The sequence below is a fragment of the Bombus pyrosoma genome, linkage group LG10 (assembly GCF_014825855.1).
Source record: "Bombus pyrosoma isolate SC7728 linkage group LG10, ASM1482585v1, whole genome shotgun sequence".
NCBI classification, from domain to species: domain Eukaryota; kingdom Metazoa; phylum Arthropoda; class Insecta; order Hymenoptera; family Apidae; genus Bombus; species Bombus pyrosoma.
The window spans coordinates 2,233,588-2,254,851 of record NC_057779.1 but is presented as its reverse complement, the minus strand read 5'-3'; the positions used below and the strand labels follow the sequence as shown (position 1 = coordinate 2,254,851).

At 42.8% G+C, this 21,264-nt stretch overlaps 1 protein-coding gene across 1 annotated transcript in view; it reads left to right on the top strand.

Annotated features, from left to right (window-relative positions):
• LOC122571570 (toll-like receptor 6) overlaps window positions 1-19,433 on the top strand; it is a 47,236-nt gene extending 27,803 nt beyond the window's left edge. The window contains exons 2-3 of the transcript XR_006318113.1: window positions 17,661-17,731; window positions 18,715-19,433. The gene's annotated coding sequence lies outside the window, so the exon portion shown is untranslated. The remainder of the gene's footprint in view (window positions 1-17,660; window positions 17,732-18,714) is intronic.
• Window positions 19,434-21,264: the final 1,831 nt, after the last annotated feature.

Below are 21,264 nucleotides of genomic sequence, written 5' to 3'. Positions count from 1 at the left end.
AGCCGACAAGAGAAAGTATGAAAGACGAGAAAATTATTCGAATAATCCTACGGTGCGAACATCAAAACTAACTCTCAGAAACAAAGTGGTATACGCACCTTACTGAATTATGATAATTACAACCGAGAATATTAACATTTGAGAAACTTCGTACGTTTTCGCAGATAGTCACAGCTTTCGTGATGTAAATATTAATCTGTTCTTGAATGTAGACCGCTCACAAATTCTTCACGATCGAACATGGCGAATTACTATACTCAAATTGCTTATCTTCACTCACAAACTCCACTCTTACCCTATCTTTTAACGTCTTCCATACCAACGAGCACAGTTCGAACGACGAATGCAACGCGATAAAATATTATCGTAGGAGTATGGGATTCCGTGGATCGCGGCCAGAAAAGGATAAACCAGCGGTGTCTCCTCTGTCATTTTAGTTTGTCGTTCGCTGTTATCTGTCGATCCGTTTGCCACCCTTTCGCAGCACCCGCTATCAGCCGCACCGCCTGGTCAAGCGTTTATTGTGATACCACGAATGCGTTTTTTTTTTTCGTTCTCTGGTTTTTCCTCCCCCACTGGGTATGGTTTCGGTCCCGCTAGATTTTTCGCGGTCGCGAGATTTATTCGAAGAGTCGCGCGAAAGCTTTGACGCGTCTGTATATGATGGACGAGAATTTCTGTTCGGCGGCCGAACGATACCGGTGAAAAATTGCTCGAGGAATGGAGACTGTAATCCCCGCGATTTTTATTCTGTTCTCTTTTGTTTTTAGCGCGAGTATGTATGCATATGTAGCTATACGTATACGGTGTGTTTGTGTACCTTTTTTTTTGTTGGTGGGGGTTCTGTTCGAGCGAAACATGCTGATGCGCTGATTGCGAAAGTTTCGGTTTACTGTTCGATGCGGGGGAACCAGAGTTAATCGCACTTTAATTTTATGCTTCTTCATTCGTCTAATTTCTTATCGTACGGTGTACGGTGCCGTACGAAGATCTTAAACCATCTCTCGCATGCAAATGTTTTACTTTTATTTTGTAGCGAATAGAAGGACGCTTGATATTATCTTTGTTTGCGATATCATTCTTCATACGTATGTATTCTAATATATTTACAATTATGATTCCATTTATTTTAACGTTTTCAACAAATCCATCACGCGAAAGATGTCCATAAAACAGCATGTGGAAACTCCGCCTAAAAGTATACCTAGTTTCCATTAAAGGGCGACTAACATAAATGGTGCAAAAGTTTTCCACGACATTACATCAAGAATACTTGAAAATACATGATCCGCGTTTCACGTCAAGTCTACCAGGATAAATATAATTTCTATCATTTGGCCATTATTCTCGTACAATACTTGTCTTAGCTCCTGCTTCGACCCAATTAACTCGGCTAATGGAGTTTCCATTGCATTTTACGTTCTCCATCGCCAGCAGATTTCTCGAGTCTTTCGATCGAATCGATCGTTACAGGCGGGCAATCGTTCAGGCAAACGTTCCTCGACGTATCCCTTATGCAGGGCGATGAACATGTTTTCAAGAAGTTTCGGCGTAGACGAGCAGGTTCCATCGAGCCAGCTCGTCGGGACAGTAATTATTTGACCGAGCCCGATGAAGGGAACAGCGTAACTTTTCTTACCGGTATTTGCAGGAAAAGTTACGGCTGGAAGTTGCGCATAATGCTGTTCGAAAAGTATGAAGGACCCATACCGCTTCTGGCGAACATACAAACACACGATCACACACGTAAAGTATACGAGAAAACGTAAGGAACGGGGGATGCAGGAGGATCGGTTGAGTGCACTTTCGAAGTAGTTGGCGAAATGCAACTGCTGCTCGCCAGGAGAATGTGGCTGCGATAACGGAAATCGTGACATACGCCATTTTCCCTGGACTCGTCTCTCAGCCAAGCGTCGTTCTACTTATCGAATCCGAACCAATCGACTATCGTACGCCCTTACATTCTGTGTACGTAGGTGGAACGCCTCGGTTCGTGGCCGTTCAGTCCCTCGGCTATTCCCCGTAATACGCGCTCACAGACTGTGCAAACTCTGCTTAATTAAAATCTGTTATTTTAGACGACGAATTAACGACGATTATCCGCTCGTCTTTATAGAGCACGGCGCGGAAGTAATCCGAGCCGAAATTTAAAATTCATATCAAAGATGGTATCCAAGAATATGTACGACGTCTTAAATTAATGTGGAAAATGCTTACCTCTGCTGTTACATATCTTAGAACACTTTTACTATAATTTCCAACTTTTGGAAGAATTTCTGGAAAATTTATTAGGGAGCGAACTTCCTCTTATATTTCATACAATTTGAGAAAGATTCTGTCGTAATTCTTCTTTCGTCACAATTCTTTGTTCGTCACAAATTGCCATTCAGATTAAACGCAGAAAGTTAAATTTTGAAATTCACGTAAATCAAATGACACGCACAACGCCTAACGTTGATGTAGAAAGTGACATATAGGAAATAACGTAGTATGCAGCAATAAGACATGTTAAAATTTCTTACGCTTTCCAATAATCTTGATCTAACTTCGAAAGCTTAGGATTTGCCAGAAAATGGATTTCCTTCCATATCTCGTGCAATTCGAGAAAATTTTCGTGATATTCTTCTCTATGCGTCACAAATACGTCGTCCACGACTGGTTCGGATCAAATCCAGATCCTCTGCCAGGAGGATCGACGAGCGGCAAAAAGCGAGCGTGTCGCCCCTGGCTCGAAGTTTCCGATTACTTCGTAAGCCTCAATTCAAGTTGGCCCATCGCGAATTACGTCATTCCTTTTTAAAACCTTTTTCCGATCGTCGACGAGACGGGGCCAGCCGTTTAGGCTAGATCAATCGATCTCCGCCGAGTTCGACGATTGAGCTCTTTCTCCGCGAGATTCCCCAATCGCAGATTTAACTGCGTCGAACATTGTTTTCGCCACTGTCACGAATCTCGGTTGTTCCAATTACTGGCTAATCCAGCGCAGACTCCTTGCGCCTTGGAGAATTGAATTTTCCTTGGTCTTTTCCGCAACTTGCTCGAAATCGTTGGCTACGCTCGCCGAATCGCTATTTAAATTCCATTACGAAAACTATGTTAATTCGATAGTGAGTGGGAAAGAGGGTTAGTGGAGTAACGAAAGCAAAATAGAAGCGTGAGAACGAAATTAGAACGGAAAGTCGGTGGCATGTAGATGAAGGCGAGAAGAAGGGAAGAAGCTGAAAAATATAAAGAAAAAGTTAATGGAGAGATAAGAGAGGAGAAACGGGAAAAGGGTAAAGGGCGGAGAGCAAAGAGACGTCAAAGAGATAAAGAGGAAAGAGATGGTGGGAAGTTAAAGTGGTAAAGAGAGAAAAAGGAAAGATAGAGAAGGACGTGGCGAAGAAAGAGGGACGCGGATGATGGTAGAGTGTCAAAGGAAGAAAAGAACAACCAAGGGGAAAGGAGATTCACGAGGGGGTATGAGTGGCAGGGGCAAAGGGACAGAGGAGAAAAAGTGGACGAAAGAGGGAAAGAGAGGCGCGTCAGGTGAGCCGGAAAATCCGGTAGCAGTTTTCAGGGATAGACCCAAGGCTTGCAGGCGTTCGACGAGGGTTGAAAGGTGAGGAAGAGGGTAGGTGGCGAACGAGTACAAAGCCGTGCACCAGGAGCTGCGAATACGAGTAGGGACGAAAGTTAAAGAGTGCTCGAAAAAATTTATCGAACGTACCACTTAACTCCCGCCACGTTTTAAAACAGTCTGACGGCACCGTTCGAAAACACTCCCTCCTTTGATTCCAAGTCAGCCCCGTCCGTCTATGGTAAACGAAGGGGTGGAAAGGGCGATGGGCAAACATACTTATCGTTCGTTCGACAATCGAACAATTTCCTACGGAAAGAGATTGCCGAGTCTATCGAACGCGTTTAATCATAATCAGACTAGAGGGTTAAAATCGAGGAAGAAATCGAGGGTTATGCCGCGTGTTCTCTTATCTTCTTCGAGAGATAGAATTTCTTAATAACTGCAATTACTTCCATTAGATTTAATTCGTTACGTTTACTACGATTCTTTTTCCACGAGCGAGCGATTAGCTATTATAAGCAGAAAATGCTTCGTAAATTATAAAATGCTTAAAGCGAAAGTGACCCTCTACGTTTTTCTATAGCTACTATCGAGAAATTTAGATTTCTGATTTATCTCCACTCCGATTCTCTTATCGGACAATTTCAATTGACAAATTCCATGGAATTCCTGCTACAAATATTCGTACGCTGCCTCAAAGCGACTGAGTCGCAAATATAATCGAGGAACTGACACGATTCCCTTCGGGGCAGGTTACTGAAAATTGCAAGAACGAGCGTAACGTGTGCGCATAAAGGATCGAACGCGGTGCACCATAGAAAGTATTTTGCGGATTGCATTCTTTCTCGGTTAATACGTAATTTCGCAGTGTTTCACACAGAAAGATGGACCAGTTACTTTTAGCCCAACGTTCCCCGTTAGCCGAGGCGAAACGTGAAAGAGCTTGTCCATCCATTCTGCTTCCGGCGACGAGCTCATACATACAGGGCAGTCGCGTCATTGGCTGGACGATAAATCCGGTCCCGTGTTCGCTCGTCCAAGAGGAAGTTACGTGGCGGTCGCTGAATTATGTCGGTTCGACGTTAGATAAATTTTACGTGGCCCTGTTCATCGATGATTCTACCTCTCTTTTTCGGGCGACTCGATCGCCATGTCGATCGCCGGTCCAGAAACCCAACGATATTCCTGAATTACAGTAGCGAATCGCAATATCGTCCTACTGATATTCCAATTTTCTGAATCTCGGTTTTGCGTTATTTCATCGCGTCGTATCTAAAAGTTTGATACTACGAGAATGAAACTAAAACGCGCACCTGCGAAAAAGAATTGGAAAATAAAGACTATGTGTCAGTGTGCAAGTATCGAGTATATTTTCTAATCAAATAACTGAATTATTATGAAATTTGTCTTTATTTCGTAAACAGCTAACGCTAAAGAAGAAAAAGTTTTAGCCGATACTTCTTTATATGATATAATACACAATTATAATATAGTGATATAATATAACATTACAACAACATAACATTATCGTTTTATTTTTTCGATTCTTCCTCTAAGTAACTGTTCGATATCGTAAACCAAACACGAATTTTAATCATTCTGATCTTCAAGTATCATGTATTAAACATACGTTCCGAGAGGACGATATAAATCCTATTCAGGATCACGGCACTTAGCCCGATAAAAAGCAGAGTCGCAACGCGACGAAGCGCGAGCTCGTGTCGCGAACAAACGACCGGCCACGAAAATATAAAAGAGGGATATCCATCCATCGTGCTTTCGTGGAACGAGACCGCCGTACCTATGATCGTCACCGTCGGTCTGCACGATAAATCCGTGGCTCGTTCGCACGAGGGAAAGGACTCTTACATTGTGTCGTGTCGGATAGCTCAATTCATATCAGGATCACGGTGAACGACGAATCGGAAAGTACGAAACGAGAGGATCGTGTCGGTGGTGCGCCATGTCAATCGGATTCCACGGGAAAACCGAAATTTGTGGGTCCGCGGCGAAACGATGCCATCCTACACTCTTCTCTATCCCATTCTTTCTCTCCGTCATACGTTCACGTCCGGTCGATTCACTGATGTGATTTCACTGCCTGTGACCGGAAGCAGCGAGCGCGCGTGACGGCCCTGACCGCGTAAAAAGGCGCAAAGCCATCGCGATGGATGGACCTTTATTTTTCAAAGATCTCTGTAAAAGATCGCGATTCTCAGCCCTTCGGAGCTAGATTAATATACCGCTGATCCCTCCAGTCGTATTTTCGTTGCGAATGACGGTGATCGTGTAGGCTGTAGAGTACTATCTCTCTTTCTATATATATATATATTATATATGAGGAGAATTCAACGATCAGATTTAAGTCAGATATCGGATGGACTTGATGCAATTCCGTCTTAGAGTAAGACTGGATCTAGGATGTACGTAATGCTAGTTGGACTTAGCTAGAGCATAATTCAGAGGTGTACAAGCCCCGTGTGGATCTAATCCAGTTTATCATAGGCTAACTCGGATCTGGTCTACACTTAGCCTAGACGTAACTCTAGTTTCAGTGCAGTTTGGAGTGACTACTTTAATCGGCTAACCGAAGTCGTTGACAGGTCATTCTGTAGCTACAAAGTCCGAAATGCAAACTACGTGTACCGAACAGGAACCAACATTCTTCATGAATGAAGATATCGTTTTATGAAATTCGATTAAAAGTTTCTCGAGTGCGGTGTACAATTTGTGTACGCTTTTATCCTGCAATTGATGTACGAGGAACAACTACATACACAGTGTGGCAAAAATAATCGAACTTCTTGAAACTAGGAAAAACCAATGGCGACGTTGTCACATAGAAATACGCCTCTCATTGTCGCTACGTTAAATTTGTACAGCGCTTACGTCGTTGCAAACAGAATTATAATAATCGACATCAAAGCGAAGTTCGTTCACGCGTCGGAAAATTTGATTCTGTTGCGTGACAATGCACCGATTCATCGTGCGCCCGCTGTAACTGCTTTTCTTCGGAACAAACAAATTAAAATGTTGCAGCACCCTGTTCGCCAGATTTAGCACAGCGCAATTACGTTTCGTCTCCAATGCGTCAAATAACAAGGAAGGGAAAACGTTCGCGACAACATTCGCGATATCTGGAAGGCTGTGACGAGCACTTTCAAAGGAATTCCATAGAAACACGTGTAACAGTTATGTAACGCATTAGTTGAGCGTGAAAATCGTTGAGGAGGAACGTGTTTTGAATAACATGAAATCTTTTTCCTCTACACGATGCCTCTGGTTTGTTATCTTTAAAAAGTTCGGTTATTTTTCGAACAGACCGTGTATATTTGTAGTCTAACACTTTTCCGTTTCTGTTCCCTCGACTAAGGCAATGAAACCATTCGTAGCAACGGTGCTCTAATTGTTTCCATCATTGTATATTATAAATATTAGCATTTTTAAAAGTGCACCAAACCTGTCCTCGTTAATTATCACAAACGTGAGACACCAGCTCTAAAAGACAAAATCTTTGTACCAATAGTGCCAAAACGTTCGCCGACTTTCATATCTGAACGAATGAAACTCAAAGGCGAGAAATTCAGTCAATTATCTTCAATTGATATTCTCGCTAACGAAGAACACCAATGGATCAGTCTGTTTCGTTAATTTCCACTCGAATATTAAACGAGAGGAGAAAATTATTCAAAATGAGCGGGCTTCTCTATAACGAAGGAACCATATCGGCCATTTCGTATATCTATCGTTGGTTGTTTCGTCGGACGGAGTTTCTAGGCTACGTAGTGACACGAAAGGCAATTGCACGCAGATCCCTGTTGTTCAACGAACCGTTCGGAGTCTTCCGCAGTCGACCATTTCACGTTAGAAACAGTGAAGTACAGGTTCGAGGAAAGCAGCCGACTTTATATCGCCACTTTTATGTCAGCGCACGCGAAAACGTCAGCTTCGTGCGCGGCACAGTATGCGAAATTCATACTCGTTCCAGTTTTCAGAAAGAATACGAGGATCGTGGGTGGCGAACGCCCGGTTCTCGGCGATACAAACGTTTCGTACAGGAACGACCGAGATAGGGCTCGTTTTTTTCACCCTTCTGGTCGTCGTCGAAATTGGCGCGCAAAGGTCCGCACAGATGGCCGGCCACGATAAGAAAAATTTTGCACGAATTTACCGATATTGGTCGATGGTTATCGGTGCTACTGTTCCGTGCCCAATGGGAAAAATCGTGTTCCCATCTTTCCCTCTATTTTTTCCCCTTTTTCAAAAGCGGAAGGACCGCTTCAATATTTCAACAGCTCAGATAAAAACATTTTGGTATTTCGTATTTTTTCTTACACGCTTTTACGTGTAACTTTTATCTTATTTCCTTTTTCTATTGTGTATCTGATATTGAAAAGATACGCAGACTATAGGGAACAACACGATAAGTCACGTTTCCTACTTTTTTACGACTATGTTTTGTCGATCAATCCCAAATTACTAGTATTGTTCGTATATTTAGCTTTGGAGGTAAACACGCGTCTTTTCTGTCTCATCAACATTTTCAACATATCGTTCGTCCGTCATATCAACACATTGAAATTATATTAAAATGTTACGTGTTTTGACATTTATATCTTTAGCTTCAGTAAAACTCTATCGATCTATCAGCATGAAAATCTATCATTTTCAAGACTTATACATCTTCGAGCTGGAAGGTTTTCATTTTCAATTATGTCGTATTAGAATTTTTCTGTTTAATCCTCAATCAACATTAAAATTCGAAGACCAACAGAAATGTACTTACCACGTTTTCCTCCTGCGATCTTCGTATTATCTACGGAATATATTATATTAAATGATCGAGCGGAGTGATATAAGCGTTCTTCGAATTTGACACGTTTACGTTAATTACACGACGGGATCCTGATCGCAACATTACTAAAACACCGCGCACTCTGATTCGGAATTCGCATTAGCAGATAACACGCAGGAACTTATTACCATTACCAAAGGGAATGGGAACTTACGACGGGACTACCACCGCAATTACCGGCAATAGCAACATTAGAAGAAACTCGAATCATGGCTGTTCCAGTTTCAATATCCGTCCCCAATCGACGTCGAAACAGATTGCACGTACGTTTTGCGTGCTAATTACGCGCGCGTAATCTACATTTGAACTCGCATTCGAAATGTAACCGAAAATTCCGATAGAACATCGATGCACGATTTGAAAAAAATCGTGAAATTGAAATTGAAAAAAAGAAAAAAAGAAGGCCGACTGCACGCGGAATGCAAATAACAAGAGTGCCCTCGGATTTGGTTCGTTGTTTCGATTCCCAGTATAAACGAACCGCGTTTCTCTGCGTAGGCAGATTATAGTCGAAACAGAAAAAAAGAAGACAAAAGAAAATAGCCGGTTGCAGACGTCCCGAAGAAAAACGAAAATCGAAGCAGACCACGAGAGGGCGTACGTATAACCGGACGACAAATCGAAAACGGTGCATTCGTTAGCATGAAAAGTGCTCTTACACTGTGTTCGGTCGAACAGAGAGACCGCGGTCCACGGCATGGGATCGTCGAAAATAGTCGAATCGAAAGGACGGAGGGAACGAGGGTTGCGAATCGTCATTCCTATGCGTCATTTCACTTGGCTCCAAGCGAAATTTCCATGACCACGTATGCGTTCAACCTTTCCATTTTCTTTTTTCCTCCCTATTTTCCCTCCCTATTTGCTTGTTTTATTTCCGTCCTTCCTACTTTTTGCCCTGGTCCTGGCATTTTCACTCTTTTCGCGCAATTACAAATAGAAATTCCGTGAGGTCGGAGTCGGGGACACGTGGACGTATTAAACTGGACGTCGACGATTCGGTGCCACGACCATCGATTCCGAATAATTCTGCCTGCCATTTTGTTTCGTTCGTTGCTGGCAAAGGGCACCAGAGGGAAGAGAAAAATCTTCCCTCCGCTCGTTACATCGCGATCCCGTACATTTCGCGGATATACGATACTCGTTGCTCTCTTTTTTTCGTCTCGCTCGTCTAGCCGAAAGGAAATCGAGCCGTCGTCGCTGCAAAACGGGGAATTAACGGGTCGTGTCGAGTGCAACGTGCTCTCTCGTGGAACAGCACCAAAATAACCGTGTAACTGGTCGATTCTTTCGTTTCGGTCAAGGGAGTACCTCCGTTTCGACGTTCGCACGTATTTCGGTGCTTTGTTCGCTGGAGATTTATTTTGCACGCCGATGATACTCTTTCGTTGCTCTGGAATTGCAGTAAACTAAAGCATACTTAACGCTTAACCTGTCGCTCTTACGCTAATGCGAGTGCATATCGATTTTATTATTGTGTAACTGTGCATTTCTTACCTCTTGTCGTTTTTAATTCACCTAACTTTCGTGTTAAAGGAAATATCAATTAATATCAACAAAGTATTCGCTTCCTATAATGAGCCGACAATTCGTGTATCTTCCCTTTGATACCAAAAATGCAGAGAATTTTCACGACAAAGAGATAATTCTTTTCTAAATCGTTAATTCCGAATTCGTCTTTAAGGATCGCTGTGACACTCAGTTTAGCGTTGAAAGTATCTTTCTGTGAAACGTACAGTACGTACATCATTAACGAGTATTATTATTTTGTCAAAAATCTCGTATATCAAATACAAACGTACAAGCTCATACGTCCATCTATACATCGCATTCCTCAATTCACGATCCATGTTCGCTGAAAGTGAAATGCTTAAATTTCCAATGGAAAACTGGATCACAACCAAATATCGTTTAATCGTCCTATCATCCCCGTGGCGACGTATTCGAAAGGAAATCAAATCGTATTCGGGTACGAAAGAAAAATTAACGCGCGCCGGCGTGTTGGAGTGCAAAGTGGTAGACGAGAAGAGGACTGTGCCACATGCTCTGGTCGGGCATTTTTCAAGCCGTAGCTCGTTATCGAACGTGGTCGGTCGCCTTTCGACCGGATAGATTCGATTCGCATTCAGAGCCAGCTGGAAGCGGAAAAAAAACGAGCCATTGCGGCGTCGTCATTCCGCCGTGTCATTCCGCTTCAGAAGCCGCGCCGCGCGTCCAACGAGCCGAAATTTGAATGACGCTTTTCCCGATCGCCTCCGCGTACCCCATTCCGCCACTCCACCCATCCTTCCTCGTTCTCTCATTCGATTTCGATCGTCCGCAACGCGAAACTAGATTTTTATCCGCCTCTGTGTCGCGTACTGTTCGCCGTTGATTCTTTTAGCACGGCCAAAAACCGCGCGTTCACTGCCTATCCCCGATGATTTCCCCGAGTTTCCTCGACGATCGATCGATCATCCACCAGGTCGTTACCAATTTCCACCAGTCTTGTCCAGGGAAAATGGAACTTTTTCCACGGGACAACTCGATTAGAGATACTCGATCTTTTTTATTTGGATCTCTAATTTCGTGGCTCGACCGGTTAGTTAGTTGACTTCTGTAAAAGTCGTTACGTAGGATCCCGTTCGTTTCTTTTTGCAATTCCGCAGTAGTTTACCGAGAGACGAAGTTAAATACTTGGTCCGAATTTTTAGAATCACAGAGAAAGGAGTGTGAAGAACGAGGTCCCTGGCAGGAGGAAGAATCGTTCGATCGGTGGTCACCGGATCGAGGCTCGAATCTACTCTTTGCCTCGATTGCTCTAACTAATTGAACTCCGACCAGTCCCCGTTCCCAGACTCTCCTCTTTCCGAGTCTAATAACGCCAAATGGCTATCTACCTACTTTCTAGCTCGGATCCAGATTCCATGGTCTTACCTTTATCTCGACTGTTTTAACGACTCCGAGCTATCTAAACTACGATAGGTTCTTCCCTCCCCTGAGCCGATCATTTGAAACTACCGAACCTTACAGAGACCACCTTCGCACATGCAAAAGGTCCAATCGGACCATTTTTCGGTGGCGGTTTGGAAAAAATCCCACCTTCACTTGGAGTTCTTTCAGGTCGATCGTTTGCAGTAGCGTCCGCAGCGTATCCGAGATCGTTTTCTTAACGGCCGACGAGAATCCCTGTTACCAGCGAAAAGTTTGCCAAGTTTCGCGACGTTATTCGACGCGATGTCGGTTGTTGCTGGTACGAGTCTCTCGTGCAAACCGTTCGAGCGTACCAAAAAATGGTAGAAAAGAAAAGGAAGACGGGTACGGGTGAGAGAATGGGACGGAAGGAACACGGTGAATTTACATGTTGGCCGAATATCGAGAGGGCAGTTGGAACAACCCCTCCGGCGGAAAGTTTTGAAAGGTTGGCTCTCGCTTCAGGCCGCACGGAAGCCTGTGTTTTCCGCGTGGCGAGGTGGAAGGGATCAACGAGGGAGGGCAATTCGCATTTGCACGGGTACCCGCGACAACACCGCGTCACTCGAATGCACGTAACGAAATACCGGGGACCGCGTCACGTTTTGTCACTGTCGTCGCTGATGGCTGGATGAGAACTCAAGATGGGTCGTCGTGCAGGAGATGAAGATAGAGAGAAGGAGGAAGGAAGCGGAAGGAAGGACGGTGGGGCGGAGAGATACATCGGGGAAGTTTCTGCAGACTTTCGACTTGGCAACGGCACCGACGAGGAACCTTCAATTTTAATGAACCGAGCATGAAGTACAGATAGAAAGTGGGTAGAGTGTGTTCGGTCGAGGAAAGTTTCGCTCGATGCTCGTCCTTTACTCTTTTCTCTGCCTGTCTGTCTCTGCCATACTGTGTCTCCCGTTCCTTGGAATTCCGTCTAGAAGGAAATTTCAGCCGCACTCTGAATATTGGACGCGAAGCTTCATTGGATGTGTACATTTTGCGCACGTGTACGTACGTACAGGAAAGTCCACGAAAGAAGGAGGAATAATGAGAATTATCGAGAAGCTCTTATTAGAGACAGTCAGACAAACATCCCTCGTTGTCGTTTAAAACGAACACCCACCCCACCTCGTTCTTCGTTTATGGTAACGTGCAACGCGGGACAAGCGTTGCGTTAGGTCGCTTGGAATGTTAATAAACATGGGAACAATGGAGGATTTCAATTTCACAGCGCGTTAACGACGATCGGGACACGGGCTAATGGCGGTTAATAATGGCCGACGAAGCGCGGCCTGTGGCCCGCGATGTCTTAATTGCCGGTCATTGCGATAATAAAAGTAATACAAACCGGAATGCAATCGGAATGTCGTTATTATACGGGATATTAATTAACGGGCAGCGGCGCATTATTAGAGGCGCACATTGCCTCGGACATGGCCTCTCTACGTCCTTTTAATCGCGAATAAATCCCGGCTAGTTTCCCCCTCTTTCTCGTCCTCTCTATCTCTCCGCTTCACCTCTCGTCTCCTCGATTTTTTTTTCCTTTTCTTTACCCTCTGTACGTCCTCCTTTCTCGCTTTATTTCCTTCTTCGACGCTTCTTCCTTTTTCCACGCGGTTCTTTCCTTTCTTTTGTTTTTTTTCTTTTTTTTTTTAAACGCGCGATTATCCATAGTACAGCGACACACTGGTAGCGGCCTGGCTGGCTATCGGCTTTAATTAACACGCCCGCGTTATATCCACCGTGTCGTGAACGGTTGAGACAAAGGACAGTGGCTCTTTGTTCATCTCGTCGGTGGAGGCTCTTTCACACGCTCGAGAGCCATAGGGCAGGGCGTGTCCACTCGTACAGCCTCTCCCTTCAGAACCAGTTCCACTTGTTTGTAAACACGGAAGGACTTCTATTTCCATAGAGGAGAGAGGGTGGTGTTCCAAGATCGTTTCAGCCACGTTTCATTATTTCTCTCTGCAGGACAATGGAGTGTGTCCGTCTCGGCCGTCAGCCAGTATAGTCCACTCACTCTAGATCCACTTGATATCTTAATCTACTTTTAATTCAGTAGACCAGGCCGATTACGAACACCTCGCCGATGAAATTAATGTTTCTCGTGCCATTTATTTAGCTACCTAGCAGTATATCTCGATCATTTTACCTCGCCTCTGTTAACGGATCGTCGTTATTAACGCAAGATAAATATGAAGATCGACGATACGTTGATGGTTCTTCTTTTTTCGCGGGTGTACCACACCCTGTTCCTCCGTCGTACACGCCATACGTATATTTATTTATTAAGCAACTTGTTCGATAGTGAACCTCGATCGTCGTTGGCGATTAATCATTCAAAATGTACCTTCCTTCTTCGAAGACTTGTCTGAAGGATAGATTTTGGTTCGTCTATATAGAGACAAGAAAATAATGCGATTGTTCGATCGGAAAAGAATCGGAGCACGCGTCCATCGTGTACTTGGACACTTGCGTCCACTCGACGCTTCGGTGGAAATCCTTGTCCGCCGAGAGCGCGCGCAAGTGGTTGGAAAACACGGAGCGTTCGGTCAAAAATAGATTTTCCACCGGCAGGTTTATCACCGGCGGTATTGTGCAGCTCGACCGGAGTTCCCCTCCTCGAGACTTCTTGAACTTCCGGCGGTCGGCGACCAGGAGGCTGGCCGCGAGAAACACAAAGACTGTCCATTTGCCATCTGATAATAATTGGAAAAGTTATCGCGGAGATGAAGTTTTCCCCGCGACTAACGTCTCCCGCGGTCCATTCCCTGTAATGTAAAATGGGGAAACTTTCGCATCGGGGAATAACTTCCGGTGCTTTTGAATGATATTACTTTCTTTCCGGCACAAACACCGGGCCTTCTTGCCAGTCCGCTGGCTTTCTTGGCCTGAATTTTCAACCAGACCAGCGCGCGGCTCGGCGCGACAGCGTCGCGGGCAGCGAAAAAAAGGAAAGAACCACAGAGAGACGATGCAGAGGAGATTAATTCGATCGTGTAAATTACTTTGCGTCCGGTCTCGTTGCTCATGCCGCCTTTCACGTTATTAATATCGCTTCGTTAGCTGCGAACGCACACGCGAGAATTCCTTTACCGATTCGAAAAATGATCACCGGTGCGGTGTATGGTTACGAGGTACCGATGTCAGCACCCATTTAACGCCAGATAGAGATCGTTTCATGATCGAAAAGACGATATGGCTTTAAATACAATTACTAGAACGTTAAGATGACTTTATCTGGTATAGCCTGAATGGAATTGGAACGGGGAAACGATTAAAAATTTCAATAGATCGGATGCGATAAATTGTCACACCCACGCAATTTATCCTGCAGACACAGGTTTTCTGCATGATATCCGGATAATAAGTTACTTTTCTAATAATTGTTTTTTAATGCATCTCTTGGTTTAACGCGAAGAATATATTGCAAGAATAATCGACAACGTAATTTTACTTTACTTTTACTAACTCTTTAAATTCAACCTAGAAATTACAAATTTTTCACGACCAAGTACGTTGTCTTCTTTCGAAGAACAAATTTATTTGCTTAAGAGCAGAATATTTATTCTCTGGCGAATTCTAAAATTGTAAAAATAATTAGAATTAGATCTAAGCACAGTATCGCAAAGAGAATCCGTGCCGTTTTTAATTCGCGAAACGTAAGCTTCGAGAATAAAAATCATCACTCTCGAAGAACCGAGCTACGTTTCTCGTGTCGAACATTATGTTCCATTCGTCGAACGCAGATTTTCATCTCGTTACCTGCCTCGGTCGCCTTTAAACTACTTTTCGTCGTGTCATTGACGTGCATATGGGAACGTGACCCAGTACGCGAAGTCGCGGCGGAAGTTGGATGGCGAAAACGAGAAATCACCGGTCAGATGGAAGTTCCGAGAGCCGTGCATCTACCCGTTCACCGCACCGTGAATCCGATGTTTTCGACACCAAATCGAATTTCCACCGATTGCATTACTTCGCGTGCCGTTTCGGTCAGCTATGCAGCCACGGATGCGATATTAGCGAATCAGATCGAAACCTCTATCCTCGCTCGATTTATTGATTATTTCATTAATACAGACGAATTTCGAAAAGCGATGAATTTCGATGTAAAAGCCAGAATTACGAGGCGAATGTGTTACAATTTTGAAGTTTATTATATCACCGTAAAAATCACTATCAAAAACAATGTATCACCATAAAAATCACTATCATATATCATTCTAACAATTTTAGCGATAGTATATCACTGAAACGAAACGAAATGATCTATTAGAAACGACTGAATAGCAGTGGATAAATCGCGAATCTGCGGAGTTTCGGTGACAAATGGAAGCTCTAGATGAATAATAATTCTACGAAACAGTCGAATAATAGTATGTATCTTGATATTTATACATTGCTCCAAGTTTCTGCTCGTATGTTCCAAGACTCGACGTATTTTCCTTCGTGAAAATTCTCATCATCGATCCACTCTTATTCGCCTGTGCACGCGGCCAACAATTAATCATTGTAGCCCGCGATTATGCCTAATTGTTAATATAATAGGCAGGCAATCGCAGCCACTTGGTCCCGTGAACATTCATAATGCCAACAAGTCGACGGGTTGTCGTCACTGAAATTGCATATCGACCATTGTTGAAACGCTCGGCGGTCGTCGCTCGGTTCTACGTTGATATAATTACGAGCAACCTATTTTTCTCGTTGTTTAGCTTACACAGTACGCGTCTACCATTGTCTACATTTCTTTATCATAATTTAAATAACGTCGAGATGCTCGGCGGTCAATGCGCCGTTCCACGACGAAATAATAACGAACGACTCATTTTCTGGACGTTTTAGTCGTATATAGATACGAGCTCCATAAAGAACTCGCTTGTCATCGATCAGACTTCTTTATTACAATTTGATACTTTTTCCTGGCCATCCTTCAATTTTTTGTTCGACGCCTCTCGATCGCATTCGCGTCACTTCCTCGTATGAATGTAATTGCGCTCGCGCCTCGTGCCGTAGCGAAAATCCTGCTGATCCCCGTTTATTGGAATAATTTTACAAACGGCGGCTTTTTCCACGCGGACACGGGAAACAAAAGGGATGCGAGCTTTGGTCGGGCCATTATTAATTTTCCGAGCCGGTTCAATTAAATCGCAGTCTCTGTCGAGCCACGAAGAGGACAAAGTCTCGCTGACTTTCCTTTCTTTACCGTTTCGTGACTCGTTCAGCTGTTCCTTTTTGGCTCCTACCTCTTCGTTCTCGTTTTTATCTGCTCTCGATACTTCGTACGATAGTTGCTTCGTTGAGAGTTTATTCACTGCTTTCGATGGAATTATTGGTAATAATGACTGTATGCTTTAACAGAGAAGAGATAAGAGGTCTTTAAGCTGTTTTCCCACTTGTATAAATCAATGTTGTTCGAGTTGAAATCCGGCTTAGAATTTTCGAAAATTGTTTCCACTGCGTCTCGATGATATAGAGTGGTACACGTACTGAAAACATTACATACGAGACACGTTACGACTGGGTTTACAGAGATATTTTCGCAGCTGAAACGCGCGCCACGGCCGCCGTTTACAATTTTCATTATTTACATCACGGCTTCGAAAAGCTGTCGCGCGAAATGAAACTTGAAACGATCGGGCTGGTCACTTAATCCCGCCATTCAGAATTCTGAACGAACGAGCCGACGTTGAAATCGAAATTGCGAGGCTTAAAGTATTGTATACGATTGGCAAAACGGTTTGTTTACTTTTCTCGCTAACAACGGGCTGGATTTTATCGGATCTTACAAAGCAATTAATTTGAAAATTTTCATTACACTGGCGCTCGTGAGCGAGATCATCGGTGATTTTGTAAAAACGCAGATTAATCGTTTTCTCGTTGCCGCGTATGGCCCATTGTACCGTTTCCCATTCAGAACGCATGAATGCACGTTCGTTCGCAAAGAAAAACACGTTGATAATTTTCCTCGATATTTTACAATAAGTTTAATAGAAAAGTCAAAGTTAATGGCGCTGTTGGAAGCTACAATGGCTTCGGTAAATCGTGAAAAATGTAATTCCACTGGAACGTGATTCCTTTTTGAACGCCTGTTACATCCTCGACGGTAGAAGAAACAATCGAGTGCATACGGAGCTCGTGGTACACGTACAAATCGTCGTGTCTCTCAGTTGACCACCGGCGTTCCACGTTTTATTTCCTGAAAATACGTTCGCCGGGGAATTTGTCTCGGCGTCGAGAGCGTCGTCGACGCTGACGTGATTTATAGGCAGTGTAACAGAACGCTTCTCTCTTTTTCTGTTTCAGATGTGAACTGTTGCCAGAAGTATTATCGATTCGCATTACGTATGAAGTAATTGGAAATCGCAGTGGACAAGGTGAGTAATTATTTCCCTCTTTTATTCTACCTTCGATACGTTACGCTACGCGAGTAGATGGAATTCTCGATTTGTCTTCACTTTCGCGCCAGTTTAACTCGTTAATTATCGATCGTCGAAAGATTTTATTTCTTTTAACGAATTCCCCGGTGGTCCAGTTTGAGAAGATCCCATATTGCAACGAAGTTGTTGCCTCTTTTTAGAAATTTGATTCACTCAGTGATTCGTGTTTGTTAATTGATGAACACAGTGAAAAGGGCAGAGTGAAAAGAGAGTACGCCAAATATTCATCAGTTTTTCTTCTCTCTCATTGATATTGAAAGCGAACAAATACATAGGGGAAAAATTTTTCATTATTCATTTATCGATTATCGAGCTGTGATGAAAAGTGCAAAGAAATATGTACGTGCAGCTACTGGCGACGAATTAAATTAAATAAAAATTTGCTGTGTTTCTTATTTACTCGCTGAACATATTCAATGTAATATAATACGTTAACATTCCAAATGCGTTTAAAATACGTATCGAAGTTATAAGAACTAATGAATTAATCGCTTGTTGAAAATAAAGTCTAATAAAAAGTGTAATACAATGAATTTATTACACAACGTTCGGTTAATAATTTGATTTCATTATTATTCGAAAGAGCGAAATAAAGAAACTATTTCTCTTGAAATTTGTTCTCCCGCAAATTTAAATAGAATTCGAGCATGTGCTCTTTTCTCGCTGGATTTCTCAATTTGTAACCAGATTCTTTTCCGAGGCGGTGCATTTGATGGATGCGACGCGAAACAAGTTCAATTGTAACGGAGACGAGCGGAGGCAATGAGAAAGCCACCGTTACTCCAAATTACTTCAACAATCTTTCAAGCCACGGTTTCTTCTCGAGCTTGGCTAACGGGAGCGAGGCGAAGGAAAACAAGTAACATAGAGGAGCGCGATGCCATCTAATCGGCCGTTCGTCTTCTTTTTTTCTGTTGCAGGTTTTCCCGACTGCCGCGACGTTTCTCTCTACTTATTATCAAGAAGTATTTCTTACTATCGCAATTGTACTCCGTAACACGGTGTCTTCACCTAAAGTAAACGGTTTATTCGTATTTTTGAGACTCGTGATAGCTTCGTAGTGTGCAAATGTAAATTAGGGCGAACGAAAAAAAAAACAAAAAAAATCGCGAAAATACAAGAAACAAAACAGAAATATAGAAACAAAAGTAAACGATCGAACAAGATCAAACGCAAGAAGACGTAAAATACCAGGAGAAAAGAAATGAATAAAACGAAGACGGCGAGGAAGATGAACAGCAAGGAAGAAGCGTAATGAAAATACACAAACACATACACACATACACACACAGTAACACGTACATACACCGAGAATACTACCCTTTATTAACTCGTAATTGCAACGAAGTTTTTTCTCTTTCTACTCGAACTCGACTAGTTTACTTAATCCAATGATCGATTATTAAGGATTGCGAGAGATTATACATATATAAATATAAATATATAAATATAAATATGAATATAAATATAAATATAAGCGTAAAACACGAGATGTGTCCTCCAGTCCTCGATGAGCGTTCTCTTGTTTCTCGTCGAACGGAGAGATTTAATGTACATAGCGAGAGTTTTGTATATTTGTAAAATAGATAGGGCATTTTATTATAAACAATAAAGTTATTTATATATATTTTAATCACAACACGGAGAACGAATTCCTTCCGACCCGTCAGCAGCAGCAACCCGCGATGTACACCGAGCGGATCGATCTTCTCGGAGCGAGCGGTTAATCGGATCGACCATCGGCAACACACACACACACACGGTCATGCGGATCTACGGAGGATGTCGCGATCTAAAATTCTATCAACCGGTATGTATTATGGAGGGTCATAAAGGAGACCGTTAACGAAAGCATTTAGTATCATTAGCGAGCAGAACGGTTTTCTCGATGATACAATTCGTTTTCAGCAACGAATCACCCGTCATCCACCCTATTCCTTGCCTTCCATCAGAGATGTCCGCTTCGTAAATGATTTCGAACCAATGGACGTCGATACAATATCGTAAAACCATGGATACCGAGAGATACTTCGAGGTATGAATCGTGCGATCATTGAAAAACTATCGTCCCGAAAGTTTCGTCGAGCTTTTGAAATTTCTCGAATTTTCATATTAAATCGAGATTATGGTAAATTTCTGTTCTACCAGCATTCTTCGGTAAAAATTTTGAAACGAATATTTTGAAAAACTACGGAGGATATAAATTTTGGGGAATTTTTAAGGGACAGAGGTTACGGCTATGTGGAAATATTTTCGCAAAGTTTGCCAGAATATTTCCGCTTAGTGGAAATCTAAAATGACGAGCGGAAGGACCACGTCCCAACTATGGATTTGTTTGTTCCAAATTTCCACCGCATTATTAATTCCCATGATGGCCGCGGCGAATTGGTGGACACCGCGTCCATTACATTAACTTGATTGAAAAATATCGGGCAACAAGTGCGTATTAGCGATCGGCAAATGGAATTCGAGTCACGCGTACGTCAGTCCCGTTTCATGGATATTTTTCAACCCTTCCCGCTCGACATTAACGTGATTTCTCCATGGGGAAAAATAATTACTTTCCGATACTCTCGCCCGAGGATTTAAAAACAATCATCGTATCGGAAACGGGGAACGCTATGCCTCCGAAGCGATAAAATAAAAACTGTTCGCTCAACCAGCTCATTCGATGCTGTTATTCTTACATTACTGTTTCCGTAATTACTCGAGAATAAATGGGACCTAGGTTATTATGGAAATTCCATGAAGTTGTCGCTAGAGAGTTGCCAGTGCTTCGACGGTATCTGATAATATGTACCTTATCCTGTTTACTTGACTCGCGGTAATAAATACTCTTGGAACCCTCAACAAACAAATTACGCTCCATGAATTCACTATAGACACCGTAAAATAAGGATCGTTTTAATTATTTCCAATGTTTCATGCAGATAAAATGGTATTTATTTCCTTCGCTTTGCTCAAATTAAAGTTAATTATTTGAAGAAAAGTTGGATTTCTCGAATTTACCATTTATAAAGCAGACACTATTCTAATTACACTTAGTATTTCTTGTAGCTTGAATAATATTTATTTTACCCTCTTTCGTTAAATTCAAGCAAAGATATTTTCTTGCTACTTACAAACTAGATTCTTCGAATTTGCTACCTTCAAAATATACACCATTCCAATTATCCGTCGTTAACGTTCATGAGATAAATAATTTCTTATAGCGAAATATAATTCAATCGTTCCCAGCACGCCCCTTATTATATGCAAAATCCCTTTATCATGATAGGTAAACGGTGTGCGTGTCGCGACTTCCGGTTCCAGAGGCAAACAATGGCTAGGCAACAGCGCGAGATATAGGTTAATAGATCTTCGCGAGTCAGCTTGAATCGAGCTATCTCTCGTGCTTGCCACGCGTTATAAAGGCGAGTTCTTAGAGCAGCAATTACACGGGTTCCGCTGAAAGCTGCTCGCACATCCGC